The 20,401-nt window shown below is 38.9% G+C and overlaps 1 pseudogene; it reads left to right on the top strand.

Moving 5' to 3' along the window:
- Positions 1-3,326: 3,326 nt before the first annotated feature.
- The window catches only part of LOC149141533 (transcription factor MYC2-like), a 37,506-nt pseudogene continuing 20,431 nt past the window's right edge, over positions 3,327-20,401 (top strand).

Raw genomic sequence — 20,401 nt, 5'->3', positions numbered from 1 at the left:
GTTCCCTTCGAGACCGAGAAAAACTAACTTTCACCCGTACAAGTTATAGATCCATCCCAATAGCTGGCACAAAGAAGACAAAGTGATTAGTGTTGTTGATTGCATGCAAGGGAATTAAGCAGCGTGCATGTCATTGTGTGCACGCATGCAATCCAACCCATTTGACACACTCACCAAGGCAAAGACAAGAAGCAAGTCCTACTGGAACTAAACATGCAATTGACAGTTGATGCACATGACCACTAGCACACACTTGGAAGATCAACATAGACACTATGGATCAGTGTGCGGTCGATTCAGTCACACCCAAGAAGACCATGCACATGCTAGCAGACAAGTTGGATGAGGGTGCCATACCAATGCACCCAGATGTAATGGAGGCAAGAGTTCGCTTCAGGAGGATGTCACCATGGAGCGTATGCACACCCTTACGGATGACCAAGCTTGGGATCAGCTCACCATCATCACCATCACAAGCATGTCAAAGATTTGGTATCACCACAATAGACCGAGTGTGAGACATGTATTACATGGCTTTCCCAAGCCATTTTGTCTCACATGAGCACATGTGCATTGTAATGTAACATCTTGTCAAGCGGAAGTTTGAGTGTCGATAGTTGGATGTAACAGTCCTAGAGTAGATGACGAGTCATGAGGGTAGATGAACTTTCACAAAGGGGAATGTCAAGAGTCAACCCACCCTTTGCTATAAATAGAACCTAATAACTCATTGTAAAGGCTTTTGGTCATCCATGCTTCCAATAAGACTATCTTAGAGAGAGCTTGGAAAATATTGTAACGAGCCTTGGCTTCTCCACTGTGTAGAGGTAGTATATCTCTTTGGAGGAGCAAGTGGTTGTCGCAGTAACGTTCCGTTGTCGAAAGTAGTGGTTTGACATGGATGTATTGTATGACTGGAACTTAAACTTCTTAATATAATAGAGCCAACACATTCAATGCATATGTTGTATTGTATTCTATGTTATCTGGTTTACTCTAAATGATATATGTATTTGTTTGCTTACACATGCATGTAGGGATTATTCTATGTATGTATATATGAATCTTTTTGAAATGTTCTATTGGTTTAACCATCACTTTGGATTGCTAGCTAACTATGCTTCCATTTTGTAATTCATCTTTGCTCGTGTGTTCCCTTCTTAACTCTGTGATATTATAGGTTTCCAAGGGGCACACTCATCCCAACCTCCGTGTGTTAGAACCTCTCATGCACCTTCCTTGGCTTGCTACAGCTATCACACCATTGCTACCAACATAGATATTTCACTTGCCTCTATGCGAAATCATCGTCAAGGCATTACCGTACGACCCACTGCTATGACTCCCACACCAAATGATCTGAGGTCTAATTGGGACTTCTTACCGGGGAGATCCCCTTACATGTTGGTAGGTCCAACACCGTCAACATTTTTGCGCTAAAAGGAGGGCCAGATGACAAGCAGAGCCCTCATCATTTGTTTTGAATCTTCGCACATCTATCACGTAGTTTGTTATAGTTCACCCTTCGAAATGTCTATCCAATGGACATATATTTCATGTTAGGAGGGAGTTTTGGGATCACTTGTCACAAATCATGTATGATGGTGAAGGCGAAGTGACTTGGCTTGAGCACTTAGATGACTTCCATGCGCTCATGTAGGGAATGGAAGATTTTAATGAAATATAGGTTTGTTCACTACTCGCACACACACTTCGTGACCACCCATCACAATGGTGTGGCACACTACCTCATAACTCCATGCACTCATTCAAGCAGTTCATCAATCTAATCGAATCTGTTTTCCACCATTTTGATCCTGAAGTGCTTGATAAAAAATTGTTAAAACAATGGAAGGCCCTGCATGAATCACCTATGGAGTTTTCGGAGCACTTCCGTATATTCATGTTTGAATCCCCGAAAAGTTAGACAAAATTTTAGTATCTCATGGATAGATTCAAATACTACCTTTTCCAATTTGTCAATCCCAAGAATAAGTTCAAGCTTAAACCCCGCTTAGCATACTTCAGTGATGGAACTGCACAATCACAGACAGACATGATCATTGTCACAAGTGATTGTCCACTGTCCCCTCATCAAACAACTCCACCATCGCAGAGTGATGTGGGAGAGCATGCGCACACATCTGTTCAACCATCACATCCTCCCGACATCACTCCTTCCGATTTTTGCACAGACTTGGTTGTGAGTCTCATACCTCGTCACATGTATTTTGTACCTCAACCTCCATCTTCGAACTGGGATAATCCTCCTAATGACATTGTCTTTTTTTCTTCCATTCCGAACTCTACACCTGTTTTGAACGAGGATCAATCTATTGATGGATTTGGTGTTTCCTAACCAACATGTGTTGGCATTCATAAAGAGCATGACTATGAGCTTGAACATCCACCAACAGTAGAGGGCCATCCCCTTCTATCCATACCTCCTCCATTTTTTCCTGACCTCCTTGGTGATCCTACCATCCCTGATTTTTCATGGGTATCTTTGTCCATGGAAGCACCCATTGTTGATCATTCGCAGGACACAACAGATGTCAGTCCATCATCTGACAATGAAGAGGACCGATCATTCTTTGAACATCCACTCGATTTTTCATCGATATCTTTTCTGGAAACACAGAGGATGAACACTCTTTCTTCTCATCTACCCCTCTATGCGATTCATCGAATCATGAGGATGTCGACCAACATCCTCCATTTTCTGATGTTAGTTGTTGTGATCTCTTCACCTCATCATCTGATCATGATGTTGATTCACTCTTTGTTAATCTATCTAAGACACTGGTCTATGATGATCCATCTGTCAAGGTGAAGATCTTGAAGAAGCGTTTTGATGGAAAACACAGGAGAAGAAACTCACTGATCAAATGAAGAGCAAGTTTGGGTTGCTTAAAAAGTTGTGCGGGTATTCCATTCGCTCCATTTTAGACCCCGCAGTACAGTTCACCATGAAAATATTGGCTTACAATATCATGCGCAAGTTTCGTACAGACGAGGTTCTGACGCCTGTTATCTCTTTGGCTGCGTAGTGCGCCAAAGGAGTCTAGTACAACCGTGCTCAGTACATGTGCAAGGACTTCTTGGAAAATTGTCGGGAGGCCCAAGATGAGGGAAAGGAATTTCATTATTCTTGGTTATTATTATTGATTGCACTAGTAGCGTGGAGGACGCCGGAGGATACCAGAGGACATCCAGTATCCTCCTCAGGTATCTAACCTACTGGAAGAAGCAAAGTTCGCTTTGATCTGGGCGACGAAGGACCTTGCATGGGTCATGGAAACCAAAAGTTTTGGGTACTGGTAGAGATGGACTTGAGCATGGTGATCAGCGATAGGTTGAGGTTTTCACCTACATTGCGTGATAATTATGAACCTTACGTTGAGTTTAAGGCTGATTTCCACAACGTATATGTGCACGCGCAAAGGGATTCAAAGAATATATGGCACAAGATGTCGTATCTTATGGGTGAGGAGGATGTTGTGGAGGTTGTTGGTAAATGGCCAGGAGAGTGGCTTTACCCATCAGATCCAGGTGCAAGAATGAGCAAGGCAATAGAAGGTACTACCTAGCAGACCTCAACTATAGAGCAACAAAAGGAATCCTAGTAGGCCACAACTCGAGAGAAAGTTGTGCATCAGAAAGAGGTAGTAGCTAGGGAAGCTACTGTTAAGGAAGCTACTCCCAAGGAAACCACTAAAAAAAGAACAACCGGCTAAGGAAACCACCATTTATGTTGAGGAGTTTGATTCTTAGCATACACAGGACCAAGAAAGGTCTGAGGGCATGGGGGTGCAGAGTAGGGCACCCCCTTTGTGGTCAAGAAAAGAACCAAGTAAACAACCTCTGGTCCTCGAAAGAAGTAGAAATAAGATAGATACGCCCATGTGGATCCACTCGTCCTTAGTAAAGGGGACTTAGAAGAAATCGACGACAAGGTCCAGGACACTACCACAGAGCTATGGAACCAGTTTGAGTAGTAGTACCAACAGGCGCTAGGAAATGTGCAAAAGGATCTACAAATCCAGATAGGTCGACTGCAAGAGAGCGTAGGACATGTAAGTAGGATTCAGGCGAGTTTGCAACAAGTGAGTGTGACAGTATTGGATACAGAGCAAACATTGGATCTCTGTGTGATTAAGTTGGAAGATGGGGCCCTATGAACAGAAACCGATGAGGCCAAATCCCAACTCTCACAGATCAAGAATCTAGGCCTTGACATCATGACACTCCTTGTCCAGGCCCTACATGAGTTGGGCCAAGGAGTCTCATATGATCTAAGGGTCAGGGAGCAGCACATGTTGCTGATAATTAATGAAGTAAAAACCAACAATCTGCAGATTTTTGAAGAAAAAGCACAGGAACTGAAATAGAAGGAAGAGATTGCTACTTGTAGCCAGCACTTAGAAGCACCGATTACATAGGCATGTAATCAGTTTCCTGACCTTAACATTGTATTTAATGCAACATCCACAAAAAATATCCAAAATATGGTCGCAACAGTCAAAAAGTCGAAAGAGGAAATCAGTCGAGTATGATTTGAGCTACAACCGTGATTTCAGAGTTGTCACTTAAGATGTAGCTGATAACTCCACCATAGGTTCAAGAGAAGCACGGAGCTGCTATAAAGGATGGGATGGCCACATTAGATGCAACAATTATGGACTACACAAAATTGTTTGAGCATGCCATGGAGCTATGGACTTCGCTATAGGAGGACCCCACTCTACAAAAAATTGACATCGACTTAAGAAACAAACAGATGTATTTTGATGAGATTAGGTCAAATGTGTGAACATTGGCACCATTCCATCGGTTCGCAAAGCTACAAGAAGGTAAGAAGCTTCAGAGTGAGATTGAAGAGCTACGCTAGAAAGAGGCCATTCTCAAGACAAGAATGCAGCCTTGGACAAAGGAGGCTAGTCATCTGACTCTTTCTGTGCAGAATAAGCTTAAGGGCATGCAGCAGACTCAAAGGACAATGGGCCTAATGGTGGAAGGCCCTACTATAGATAAATTAGTTGAGGAAGTGCAGCAGGAAGCTACACAGGGGACAATTGATCTGCAAGTGTTGAAGTTGGAGTTCCATGAACTCCAAGCAAAGATTGAAGTGCCAGCCAAGTGACTCGAGGATGAGTCACCAAACTGTGTTGGGGGGCTATTGGGATGGGGTCCCAGGGATTAAATTTTGATCATTTTTGTAAGTCTCCACGATTTGTGGAATAGGAGTGCAAAGATAGTATGAGTCAAAGGGGCTTTAGTCCCTTAGGTGGTTAGGTGTTAAGAAGGTTTTGAGACCCATCCATGGTCCATGGACCATGGTATTGTAAAGAGAAAGGATATAAATAGATAAGTCATAGTGAGTCTAAAAGGGAAACTTAAGATAGAAGATCATTGTTTTGGGAAAGTAAGCTAAGGCAGGAAAGTATGTTCTTGTACTTAGGCGAAGGGGAAAGTTGCTGCAGCTATGTGTGCAAAGACCTTGGTATGTCTGCAAACTGAGTGTGCAGGACCCTATAGCTGAGTGCGTAGGGAAAAGAAGTTTGTACTATGAAAGATAATTTAATAAAAGACAGTTTTGAGACATATTTTTTGCATTTTCTTATATGTGTTTATTTATGCACTTGATGTATTTTCTCTCTATAACTAAGAGTGTATGAATAAATGTCTATTTGATGCATGAAATTAATAGATCAATGGAATTTATGTATGTTATAACTATATAATGACCTTCAGGAAGATTTAGATATTGTATATAACATTTACTATCATTAACTATTTCAGAAGGGTTAGGGTTCGTGAAGACATAACTAAGCCCTAGAAACTGCAGGAATCCATCACACATACCTCTATATGCAAAAACCTAGTTTTTTCACCCTCCAATACTACTTCGGGTGAGACTACAGCCTGCGCTACGCGGGTTGTTGCTAAAAGGGCCAACAATTTAGGGTTTTATTCGTTGGCATAGCTAATGTTGAACCTGGTTCAGGCCCCAACAAGCCAACACCCTTCCTCACCCCCTCTAACTCCATATATTTCTCCCCCTCCCTCTCTCATTCTCTCTCTTGTTCTCTCTCGCTTCCTCTCCCACTTCCCTCTATCTCTCTCTCTCTCCCCACCATCCAACTTTGTTACTATATCCCTCCATATCTCCTTCTCTCCCCCCTTTCCCCGTCTCTCCTTCTTTTTCTCTCTATATGGCCCCCAAACATACATACTCTCTCTCCATATATCCCTTGTCACTTCCTCTCTCTTTCTCCACTTTTCTCTCTCTATGTCTTTCTTCTTCCCTCCCTTTCTCCCCCTCCAACTCCATCTCTTTGTCCCTCCCTCATTCCTTGTTTATCCCTCCCTCTCTCCTCTTCTCTCTCCCTTTTTGTCCTACCTCCCTCTCTCTCCCCCCATTTCTCTCTCTCTCTCTCTCTCTCTCTCTCTCTCTCTCTGCCCTCCAACACTATCACTATCTTCTTCCCTCTCTCCTTCTCTCTATCCCCCTCTCCCCCCCCCCCATCCATCTTTGTGTCTCCGTCCCTCTCTCTCCTACCCTTCGCTCCCTCTTTCACTCCTCTCCTTATCTCTCTCTCTCTCAATTCCTTAACTCTATCTCCATCTCTCTGCCATTACTCCATTTATCTCTCCACCTCTATGTCTTTGTTATTCACTCCATACATATATATAGTTTTAATATATCATGATATATTAATATATATTATAATATAACAAATTTAGTATTATACTAAATTTAATATTGTATAAAAAATTAAATTAAAAATTAAAAATTACCTTGAGGGCCTAAGCCTAGATTGAAAGCTACAATAAGTCTTCAACGATGTTGGCTTTTATTCCCTATGGAAGATTGGACAATTTTTCCATCATATAGAGGTTGATAGAAAATATGTAATTGATAAAGCTTTAGAATTATGAATTACTCCATTCTCTTAGCACTATTGATAATTTGATTCTATATTCAACCTTTGGACCATGGGTTTCTTCCTTATTAACAACTTCATCTTTTAATACAAGAATTCCATATTTACTCTATCAATATTCTAAGTTGGATAAATCATTATTCTTAGTAGCTATAATTATGTATCCAATTATGACTTTTGAATTTTTTCTAGGGGTATTAACACTATTATTCCAATCATTACGGTTTCATTTTTCATCATGCTCATTCTTCATACAAAGCTTATTAACGAAATTGGAAATATATATTTTACTACTAGCTTTCCCTTTTATTGCATTGCAGACTTCATTCATTGCATTTTTCCAAAAGATAAAATATTATTTTATTATTATTTTCCAAAGTTAATATACCTTAATCTATTGAAAGAAATATCAACCTTGGGATGTGTTTTGAGGTAGTTACGTGGGATTATTAGAGAGCCATTTGGCTAGTAGATAAAATGTAGTCTATCCTTTGGTTCTAAATGCAATGGGGATCATTATTCTGAATAAATAAAAAAAAAAAAAAAAAAAAAAAATCCAACATTTGAGAGAACTATTCCATGTCTGAAAGGAAAATCTATGTTATCAGAAAAAAAAAATAGTTCATACAAATGCACTAGTCATTAGCAAAAAATCCAAAAAGTAAATTAAAATGAATGTTCCTAAGGTTAGTGATCATTCACCCAAATGTAGTTTATTAACTAAAATTAATTATTTATTAATTAAGCCACATAAAGTCACTCTTTAAAATTTTCATGGATACATGTGAGTATTTCTTTGATAGCCATATATATCCACAGAACATGAAATTTCAAGGGTAAATAACACAAGAAACCATAAGGTTTATGTTAGGGTGGAAATACAGAACTTAGACATCTCAACCCCAAGATTATACACACTTGAAGGATTACAAGATCCCCGCAAAGGATTGCCAATGTTTCTTCTAAGCATGGGAAGCCCACACTAGAATCAAATTCCATTTATGAACCAATATGGAGACAATTATGGTTGCTACCTATAAATACCATAGAATGGGGAACCATTTGAATAAGGAAGTATAGGTAAAGGTTATACTGGATAAATTACCTCTCAATTATTGCATTTATTTTCCAAATCTAGAGCCACAACGTTTGTGAGTTTCAAATATTCTTTGGGAGAGAATCCACCTACAAATGGAGAAGTAAAGGACCCTCCTTTGGGAAATTTCAAACTATCCACTACCCATAGATTTTTTATTGTGTTTGTGGGATAGTTGATGTTGGGATTAAAAATTATTGTTTGTGGCCACCCCATTTTTGACATTATACCCTTCATTTGAACCTCCATTCCATATCATTGTTACCAATTTTGTTAAAGAAATGGTGTTTAAATGATTAATTTAAAGGTAAAATCATTTGTAAAATTGTTCTTTTATTTTTAATTTATAAATTTTATAAAAGGTTATTTTGTTAGTAATAAAGTCAAAAGGTCCAAACTTGTCAACACATGAATTTTACGACCAAAATGCTCCACCTCAACAAGGATGATTCTCACACTTGGAGGCTGGTCCATATCTATCTATTCTAGAAGTCAAAGGACAGATGGCAGGGTGTACCAAATCAGTGTGTTATGCAGAATATCTTGGGAGCTTCCACAATATTCTTCAACGACCTAAGGATTAGTCATGAAAACTCAATAAACAAAATATGCATTATGGAATTGAAGATAATTATCTTTTTGTTGTATTAGTTTATCTTTAGCATGAAAACGTTGAATTGACCTTGTTTTTGGGCATCTTGATTAAGTATTGATATTTTGTATAAAAGTAGATAGGTGGAAAATATATATTTTGGAGAGAAAGAAACTTTTTAATGAATACAAACACCTTTGTATTGAAGCTATAGTTTTTCATTATTATAAGAAGGATTTATTCGAGTTTCTCTATAATTTTCAATAGCTTTTTGTAGCTTTACTAGCAACATTGTCTAGGAGGGCCCCCTGGTATGTGTTGATTATGTTTTTATTATGTTCTTTCTTCAGTTTTGATATGGTTACTGTGATTTTTGTTCATAATCCTTATGATGTACATGACAAATGAATGTGCTCTATTGTTCTTGTAATTACTTAAAATTCCAATAATTGTGTGTCAAAGTTGCTTGTATCGATCCTGTAATCACAAAAGAATTATTGTAATCATGTGTCCAAACTTCCTGTAGTGATTTTTTAATCACATGGGAATTCTCGTAATAACTATTTGATTTCTTGTATTGATCATGTAATCACATAGGAATTCCTATAATAATTACAAGATTCCTTGTATTAATCTTGTAATCACGTAGGACTCTAATTTTTTTTTGTAATACATATTTTGTTTTCTTGAAGTAATTTTATTAGATTAATTTCTTTAGTTTTTATCTAAATTTCTAGTACTTCAAACCATTATAATAATTAACTCAACTTCAACAGTTACAACTTCCATCCAATCAACCACCTCCATGACCTACACAACTTCATTCTCATCCAGTTGCAAACATTAAACATAATATTTTTTTTTAAAATGTTGAATATAAACCATTCCCTACATATATTATATCTCTAGTAAAATTACAAGAATTTTCTATACAATTATAGGAAATTCTAGTAAAATTACAAGAATTTTTTGTGCAATTATAGCAAAATCTATTAAACTTACAAGAATTTTCTATAAGAGTAACAGATAGTCTTGTAGAATTAGAAGAAATTAATTTGTGACTTGGTAGAGTTGTGAACCCAGAATCTATAATGGTAATTGAAGAACAAACTGAAGAAACTATAGATAAAATGAAAAAATACTAAAAACGTGCCCTTTACAAGAGAAATTGAAAACAAAAATGAAACAAACTATCCCTTTGGAAGGGTAACGTCAAACTTTCTAGACATCTCCATTTCCTCAGATATTGATATCTCAAAAGAAATATATAGCAAAAAACATACCTGAATTTGATATTATTGACGAATTGAAAAATTTTACTATATATTCCCTTATTTAGATCAATAAAATATATACCAATATACAACAAAATAATAAGGGAATTGTGTACTAAAATAACTCGAAGGAGAAAACAAGGTCCACTAACAATATAATTTATAGGTAAATTGGATAGTGTGATGACTGCAAAAGTCATTGCAAAAAATATGTTGAGCCATGCATACTTGTTGTAACAATAGAAGTCAACAATTTTTCTATTCCTAATACATTTATTGATTTAGGTACTACTATAAACTTGACGACAAAAGAAACTGTGGGTATCCTAGAAATAGACAACATAATACCAACTCCAACAATGTTAGAATTGGCTGATAAATAAAAAAATTAAACCTAAGGGAATTGTATAAGGTATCATTGCTTCGATTGACTCTTGGACATATCTAGTTGATTTTATGATCCTTCAACCCAAATCCACATTAGGAAGGCATCCTCTAATATTTGGTAGACCATGGTTGGACACTGTTGACACATATATTGGTTGTTGTACTGGAAATATGAAAATAGAAAATGGTGATGAAATTAAAAACATTACTTTGTACCCCCTGCCAAAATAGAAGGAAAATTAAATAAAGTTCATTATTTTGACAAAAATGAAGCAAATGATGAAATAATTCAACCTTTGTTAACCATTTAATAAGCATTTAATCTCAAAGAAAAATCTAATGAAAATCATATTGATCATTTCATTTCTCATCATGATTTTCTACAATCTTTTAGGGGGTATTCATCTGGAACATCAACTACAACAGAAGATTTCGAACCATCTGAAAATTTTACAATTTCTAAATAGAACGTTATTCATGTAAATTATGAATAGTTTGTAATATTTCAATAGTCTCAAAATTCATGCAATCTCTCGAAACTCTAAAAGTTTTGTACATTATGATATTCATGTAGTTCCTCTAAATTTTCCTGTAAATTCTGAGTCATCATTGTTAAGTACCCCAAAATTTTCTTTTCATTCTCTTTTAGGACAACATTTTCAAGAAATATGTACTAAGGATGACCTAAAATCAACATATTTAGCAGTTCTTACTATACACTCTATATCAAATCCTTGCAATAAAGTTATTGAAATATCTCCTAAAAAGAGACTTTATATATAAATTCTAAATTGGAAAATTTCCAACAAGATCAATTGATTATGATATTATAAAAAATTACAAATATTTTTCTTGGGAATACACTGATATGCTAGGAATACATCTTGATACATGCACACATCATATTTACATTCAAGAAAATATTAAACCTGTTAGAAAACTGCAAAGAAGACTGAACCTTGCATTGAAAGAAATTGTTAAAAAGCAACTCCAAAAACTATTCGATGTAGATTTTATCTACCCTATATTTGACACCTAATGGGTTTCACCATGTGTGATTGTTCCTAAGAAGAATGGTAAATTCAGGGTATGCATAGACTACAAGGAACTTAATAAAGGCACTCTAAAAGATCATTTTCCTTTACCTTCCACAGATCAAGTCTTGGATAAATTGGCTAGAAAGAGACACTTTTCTTTCCTTGATGGAATCAATGGCTATAATAAGATAAAAATAGGTTTGGAAGACCAAGACAAAACAACCTTTACTTTCCCATGGGGAACCTATGATTATAAAGTATTACCTTTTCAACTTTGTAATGTAGATACTACATTTCAAAAGGCAGTCTGGGCTATTTTTTCTTATTTAATTCATGATTTTGTGGAGGTATATATGGATGGTTTCACTGTTTACAAAAAGAATTTTGATGAATCCTTTGATAACCTAGAAAAAATGTTTAAAGTATGTCAAGAGTCAAATATTTCTTTAAGCGATGATTTTTTTTTTAATGTTTAATGAAGGATTTGTCCTTGAACATCATGCCTCTTTCTTGGGTATCAAGGTAGATCCACATAAGGTTGTGTTGACGGTGCTGGACCCAACAACATGTAAGGGGCTCTCCCCTATAAGAAGTCTCAATTAGACCTCAGACAATTTGGTGTGGGAGTCCCAGCAGTGGGTCATACAGTAATGCCTTGACTGCGACTTCGCACAGAGGCAAGTAAGATATCTCTATTGGTAGAAAGGGTGTGATAGCTACAACAAGCCAAGGAAGGTGCATGAGAGGTTCTAACACACGAGGGTTGAGATGAGTGTGCCCCTTGGAAACCTATGATAGCACGGAGTTAAGAAGGAAACATATGAGAAAATATGCATCACAACATGGAAGGAAAGTTAGCTAGCAATACAAAGTGATGGTTAAACCAACAACACGTTTCAGAACAATTCATACATACAGACACAAAATATTCCATACATGCATGTGTAAGCAAACAAATAAATATATCATTTAGAGTAAACCAGATAGCATAGAATACAATACAACATATGCATGAAAAGTGATGGCTCTGTTATATTAAGAAGCGTAAGTTCCAATCATACAATACATCCATGTCAAACCACTAGTTCCGACAATGGAACGTCACTGCCACAACCGCCTGCTCCTCCAAAGAGATATACTAGCTTTACGCAGTGGAGAAGCCAAGGCTCGTTACAATACTATCCAAGGTCTGTCTAAGATAGTCCTATCGGAAGCTTGGATGACCAAAACCCTTTAAAATGAGTTATGAGGTTCTATTTATAGCAAAGGATGGGGTGACCCTTGACATTCCCCTTTGTGAAAGTTCATCTACCCTCATGACTTTTCATCTACTCTAGGATTGTTACATCCAACTATCGACACTCGAACATCCACTTGACAAGATGTTACATTACAATGAACATGTGCTCATGTGAGACAAAATGGCTTGATCAAGCCATGCAAGAGATCATTGACACTTGGTCCATTATGGTGAGACCAACTCTTTGACATGCTTGTGATGGTGAAGATGGTGAGCTGATGCCAAGTTTGGTCGTCTGTGATGGTTTGCATGCACTCCATGGTGACATCTTGCTGAAGCGAACTCTTGCCTTCGTTACATCTGGGTGCATTGGTATGGCTCCCTCATCCAACTTGTCTACTAGCATGCGTATGGTCTTCTTGGGTGTGACCGAACCGGCAACACACTGATGCATAGTGTCCGTGTTGATCTTCCAATGTGTGTTGGTGGTCATGCACATCAACTGTCAACTCCATGTTTAGCTCCAGTTGGACTTACCTCTTGTCTTCGCCTTGGTGGGTGTGCCAAATGGGTTGGATCACATGCGTGCGCACAATGACATGCATGTTGCTTAATTCCCTTGCATGTGATCAACAACACTACTCACTTTATCTGCTCCATGCCAGCTGCTGGGATGGATCTATAAATTGTACGGGCACAGTTTCATTTATCTTTGCATGTTGCACCCCCTGTTGTACTTGACCCTTCTACAACTCATTCGGTCATCTGTGCAGATCATGTTCTTCCTTGAGTTGTTGCTTCAACACATGCAACTCCTTCTATGTTCCATTCTCTGCTTTTGCGCAATATTCATCTCGCATCGTCACCTCATAGCCCGAGTCTCCAAAGTTGCTTTCATCACAAGTGGATCTGCTTGAGCTTGTAACTTTGTTTCGCCTTTGTGTTTTCAACAACCTTCCTCTTGCATTCGTTGCATCTGATATGTTGCCTTCATCTGCTATTGATGGTGCTTCTTGTTGTGATGTTGTTTCCATCATATCTTGATGTATTTGCCTATGAACAACTTGATGTCTTGGCAGCTAGGCAAGTTCATAGCCACTTGATTGACTGCATCCCCAAGTGTGCTCTGAATGGTGTCTTTGACTCTACTCTCCTAGAAACCATTGTACCTATGCTGCTGAGAGGTAGATGAACACCTGCGATACTTGGAGACATGGAAACACTCATGGAAAGTAATCTTTCCATCAAAAACCAAAATGAACTTGAGAACTGAATTGCAACATACCTGCATGATTAATCAGGAAGGTTGTGTAATTTTGGTCGGGAGATCAGGAGACTGACTTCCAAAACTACACACAGAATAGTCTGGGTTGTCAGGAGGCTAACTGACTGCTGGAATTGTGCAAGTCCATCCTGGCCTGTTGAGGATTGAAACTCTGTAATGTACAATTTCAGTTAGTAGTGACATGCAACCAGCAAACTGCATTGCGTAGTTTCTAGGGCCAACAGGACACTGCCTCCAAGAATTACACTATGCAAGCCTAGAGGTCAGTGCCATGCTAGGATTGCACAATTTCTGGAGGGGAGAAAAACCCTTCTCTTCCGAAAGTGTGCCATTTTAGCCAGGCAACGCACAGTTTGGGCCAAGACCACCTAGTCCAGCCAACAGGTGACTGAGAACATGAGAAGTCTGAATGCGTGGTGAGATGAGTGCAAACAACAATGAATAATCATTCATGAAAAAAACAAGTTCAGGATTCAAAAAATGGGAAAGCATGCATGTGTGTGAAGCGAGTTGCCGCAGCGGCGACCATCCGTACAAAACAATGTCATGCATGTGACAACTGTGAGATGTAAACGAAAATTGAAACGGTACTAGTAAAATATTTTATGTATCAAAATGACAGCAAGCACTCACTAAAATCAAGAAGACAACATTCATACAAAGAGAAACACAAAAGCACTAGAAATGCAGCACGAGACATGGAAAGCGGGCTCACCCCAAAACCATTGAGATAAATGTGCCGATGACTCCTAGATGAAATGTGGGATTTCATAGCTACAATATTGATGTGAGGAATGAGCTCTATAGTGTCCGGTTGATGAGTTTTGATAAAATCGAGGATGCGATGTGTATGCCATAAATCTAGGGAAAGAAACACTTGGTGGGAGGTTTCTGAAATGATCTTTCTATGTAATGTCCAATTGCTAAAAATAGATCCCTAAAATAAGGGATGCCTTTGCATGCTACCTTGGGAGGATTAGCCGATGCATGCAAATCAGTTTTTCTCAGTCCCAAATGGAATTGGTTAACTCAAATACACATGCAACAGTCTACTTAGCTGGGAGGAAAAAAAGTGCATTTCTGGGATGGAGCTGGGATGGATGCCCATAGTGAATGTGCAATTTCTAGGCAGAGTAGTTGACTACTATCCAAAATTGTGAAATTTCTAGGCTGAGCAGCCCTACTGGGAGGAATTGCACAATTTTCTCAATGAGCAGTGATAGGAAGATTTGCTCAATTTTGAAGCCCAGCAGGCTGCTAGACAAGATTGCACAATTTCTAGAGGGAAGGTTGGTTCCCCTCCAGAATTGTGCAATTTCTTGAGGGAGTTTCTCAGCCCATAGCTGGACCAAGTCTAGAGAAACAACCTGTGAGGGGGATGCATCAAGCTTTGATGGACAAGCTGTCATTCTGCAAAAATTCACAGAAGCTTGTGTACTTGACAAAACAAGACATGTTGCTTTGAAAGGTTGGTAGGGAGGCTCAAAATGAAGCTAAGGCAAAATTTTGGAGGGTGGTTGTAGCCGCTACAACACTTGGCGGCATAGTGGTAGAACTCCAGTTCTTTAAATGGAACTTGTTTATGAAAAGCAAGTCTAACACCATTGGATGTATTGTTCAGTTCTAATTTCATCTTGGATTCCACATTGCTTGATTGTAATATGTATCATCTGCCAAGACCTTTGTCGGTCAACACACATTCCAACCCAAGCCAACATAGTTGTTTCGATTAGGGTTGAGGAGTATATGATACACAAGTAGTATAATCATCAGAGTCTTAGTTTCATCTCTAGTGTTGCTCCACTGCCAACAAGCCTGGAAAGTACTCTGGCAGAGTCACACAGGAACACAATCATGGTTTCGCTTCCAGCAAGCCTAGTCAGTACACCGACAGAGTTACTTGCATCACCTCTCTATGCAAGAATCCTTTCTCTTCTTTCCCCTTATTCATTTTTCATTTTTTTCCAACTTTTTCACTTTTTCTTTTTTCATTTTTATCTTCATAACTATGCATAGCACTTATTCATTTCATATATAGAAGAAGGATCCCGACTTATTCAGAGCAGAAGAGGTTGTTCCTGTAGAGAAGTAGTTTATTATACCTCTGATGTGCCTGTTAAGGTTTTCCCCCTCACCTTACTCTACTTGATTGATCTGACAAGGGTTAACCCAAAAACAATTGACTAGAGTAGGTGATGCTAGTTAGCACGCAACCATTGTGTTTTCACCAAGGTTCACTCCGAACAGTACGTATTTTCCCTCAAAGTATCATGGACTAAAAGTAACATGTTCTTCATATAGATTCAAGATGGTAGATAACCAAGTAGTGATAGCTGCACAAGGCCTCTTGTACTTTACCCAGCTTGTTTCAAGAGTCATGCATGGTTTCATGTGAAACTAACCTACGAACGAAAACAAGCAAACAAAGCAAAGAAGAAGCAGAAGTAAATGAAAAAGAAAAGTGAGTAAGAAAGCAAACAAACTAGAAAATAAAAGAAGACGCAGAAGTAAATGCAAAAGCAAAGTGATTAAGAAAACAAACAAACATGTGAAGCAAGAAAGCAAGCAAGCATGCAAGCAAGCAAATTGAAAGAAAATTCTACTCCTACTCCTAAGGTAACGGTGCATGGGCCTGATCACATGAAGTGATACTTCTAATGCAACCACCATCACATTGATTGACCCATGTTGTTGAAGGCATGGTCTCCGAGCAACACAGTTGTGCAGACCAGCAACTATGAAAGATACAACAATGAAGACAAACACACTCTGAGCTTACGAGCATCCAAATAACAAAAATGATTGAAAGTGCATGACATGTAGCCTGTGGACATACCATGATGTTGCATGACACTATGTGCAGATGTTAAGCACACACACACTCTTGATTGTAATATGCAAGCATACGTGAGGAACGTAGACCACCTACGTTGCGTAAGTGTGCTTTCTGAGTAATATTCCTCCAATGCATGAGCAATGGGATCGTGTAGTTCGAGTGGAGGAAGTGAAATCTAAGTGTTAGATTGATATTAAATGCATATAGATGAGTGATGAGGAGCCTTGGATATTCGAACCATTTCTTGATCAGAAGTGAAACCAGCCTCAGGACAGCGAAGGCTTAACATAACCATCAACTCAGGCTAAAGTGCCTCGACAATTTGGGGGGTTTCGTCTTCATTGATGTATGGATCATCATAGACCAGTGTCTTAGATAGATTAACAAAGAGTGAATCAACATCATGATCAGATGATGAGGTGAAGGGTTCACGACAACTAACATAAGAAAATGGAGGATGTTGGTCGGCATCCTCATGATTCAATGAATCGCATAGAGGGGTAGATGAGAAGCAAAAGTGTTCATCCTCTGTGTTTAGGGAAAAGATAGATGAAAAACTGAGTGGATGTTCGAAGAATGATTGATCCTCTCCATTGTTAGAGGATGGACTGACATCCGTTGTGTCCTATGAATGATCAACAATGGGTGCTTCCATGGACAGAGATACACATGAAAAATCATGGATGGCAGGATCACCAAGGAGATCAGGAAAAAATGGACGAGGTACGGATAGATGGGGATGGTCCTCTGCTGTCGGTGGATGTTCAAGATCCTAGTCATGTTCTTCATGAATGTCAGCGCATGTTGGTTGTGCAACACCAAATCTGTTGATAGATTGATCCTCATTCAAAACAGGTGTAGAGTTCGGAATGGAAGAACACAAGACAATGTCATCCGGAGGATTATACCAGTTCGAAGATGGAGGTTGAGGTACAAAATACATGTGACAAGTCATGAGACTCACAACCAAGTCTGCACAAAAATCAGAAGGAGCAATGTCGGGAGGATGTGATGGTTGAACAGATGTGTGTGCATGCTCTCCCACATCACTCTGCGATGGTGGAGCTGTATAATGATGGGATGATGGACAATCACTTGTGACAATGATCGTGTCTGTCTATGATTGTGCAGATCCATCACTGAAGTATGTTGAGCAGGGTTTAAGCTTGAACTTATTCTTGGGATTGACAGATTAGACAAGGCGGTATTTAAACCTATCCATGAGATACTGAAATTTCATCTGACTTTTCAGGGCTTCAAACATGAGTAGACAGAAGCGCTCCGAAAACTCCATAGGTGATTCATGCGAGGCCTTCCATTGTTTTAACAATTTTTTATCAAGCACTTCAGGATAAAAATGGTGGAAACCAAATTTGATTAGATCGATGAACTTCTTGAATGAGTGCACAGAGTTATGAGGTAGTGTGCCACACCATTGTGATGGGTGGTTGCAAAGTGTGTGTGCAAGCAGTGAATAAACCTCTATTTGATTAAAATATTCCATGCCCTGCATGAGCACATGGAAGTCATCTAAGTGCTCAAGCCAGGTCACTTCACCTCCACCATCATACATGATTTGTGACAAGTAATCCCAAAACTCCCTCCTGATGTGAAAGATATGTCCATTGGTAAGACGTTTCGGAGGGCGAACTATAACAAACTATGTGATAGATGTGTGAAGATTCAAAACAAATGATGAGGGCTCAAATTTTCATCTAGCCCTCCTTCTAGCGCCAAAATTTTGACGGTGTTGGACCTGCAAACATGTAAGGGGATCTCCTCAGTGAGAAGTCCCAATTAGACCTCAGACGGTTTGGTGTGGCAGTCACAGCAGTGGGTCGTATGGAAATGCCTTGACCACGATTTCACATAGAGGCAAGTAATATGTCTCTATTGGTAGCAAGGGTGTGACAGCTGCAACAAGCCAAGGAAGGTGCATGAGAGGTTCTAACACATGGGGGTTGAGATGAGTGCGCCCCTTGGAAACCTATAATAGAACAGAGTTAAGAAGGGAACACACGAGAAAAGAGGAATTACAAAATGGAAGCAAAGTTAGCTAGCAATCCAAAGTGATTGTTAAACCAATAGAACGTTTCAGAAAGATTCATACATACATACATAGAATAGTCCATACATGCATGTGTAAGCAAACAAATACATATATCATTTAGAGTAAACCAGATAGAATAGAATACAATACAACATATGCATTGAACATGTTGGCTCTATTATATTAAGAAGTGTAAGTTCCATTCATACAATACATCCATGTCAAACCACTACTTCCAATAGCGGAACGTTACTGTGACAGCTGCCTGCTCCTCCAAAGAGATATACTATCTCTACGCAGTGGAGAAGACAAGGCTCATTAGAATACTATCCAATCTCTCTCTAAGATAGTCCTATCAGAAGCTTGGATGACCAAAAGACTTGACAATGAGTTATGATGTTCTATTTATAGCAAAGGGTGGGGTGACCCTTGACATTCCCCTTTGTGAAAGTTCATCTACCCTCATGACTACTCATCTACTCTAGGACTGTTACGTCCAACTATCGACACTCAAACTTCTACTTGACAAGATGTTACATTACAATGCACATGTGCTGATGTGATACAAAATGGGTTGAGAAAGCCATGAAATACATGACTCACACTCTGTCTGTTCTTGTGATACAAACTCTTTGACATGCTTGTGATGGTGATGGTGGTGAGTTGATGCCAAGATTGGTTGTCCGTAAGGGTGTGCATGCGCTCCATGGTGACATCCTCCTAAAGCAAACTCTTGCCTCCATTACATCTAGGTTCATTGGTATGGCTCCCTCATCCAAATTGTCTGCTAGCATGTGCATGGTCTTCTTGGGTGTGACCGAACCAGCAAGACACTGATACATAGTGTCTGTGTTGATCTTCCAATGTGTGCTAGTGGTCATGTGCATCAACTATCAATTGCATGTTTAGCTCCAGTTGGACTTGCCTCTTGTATTCACCTTGGTGAATGTGCCAAATGGGTTGGATCGCATGTGTGCACACAATGACATGTATGCTACTTAATTCCCTTGCATGCAATCAACAACACTACTCAATTTCTCTTCTCCATGCCAGCTGCTGGGATGGATCTATAACTTGTACGTGTGCAGTTTCATTAATCTATGTATGTTTCACCCCCTACTGTACCTATTCCTGCTACAACTCATTCGCTCATATGTGCATCTCATTTTCTTCCTTGAGTTGCTACTTTAGCACATGCAACTCCTTCTCTGTTTCGTTCTCTACCTTTGCACAATCTTCATGTCACACCATCACCTTATAGCCTGAGTCTCCAAAGTTTCTTTCATCACAAGTGGATCTTCTTGAGCTTGAAACTTTATTCCGGGTCTATGTTGTCAACAACCTTCCTCTTGCATTGATTGCATCCTATATGCTCCCTTCAGTTGTTGTTGATGGTGCTTCTTGCTGTGATGTTTTTTCCATCATATCTTGATGTATTTATCTACGAACAACTCGATGTCTTTGCAGGTAGGCAGGTTCATAGACACTTGATCGACCGCATCCTCAAGTGTGCTCTAAATGATGTCTTTGACTCTGCTCTCCTGGAAACCATTGTACGTATGTTGCTGAGAGGCAAATGAACACCTACGATACCTGGAGACATGGAAACACTCATGGCAAGCAATATTTCAGTCGAAAACCAAAATTAACTTGAGAA

The sequence above is a fragment of the Pinus tabuliformis genome, chromosome X, assembly GCF_031772625.1.
Source record: "Pinus tabuliformis cultivar Carrire ecotype Pingquan chromosome X, CPIR1, whole genome shotgun sequence".
Classification (NCBI taxonomy): domain Eukaryota; kingdom Viridiplantae; phylum Streptophyta; class Pinopsida; order Pinales; family Pinaceae; genus Pinus; species Pinus tabuliformis.
The sequence above is the reverse complement of the archived record's forward strand: the minus strand, read 5'-3'. Positions and strand labels throughout refer to the sequence as shown.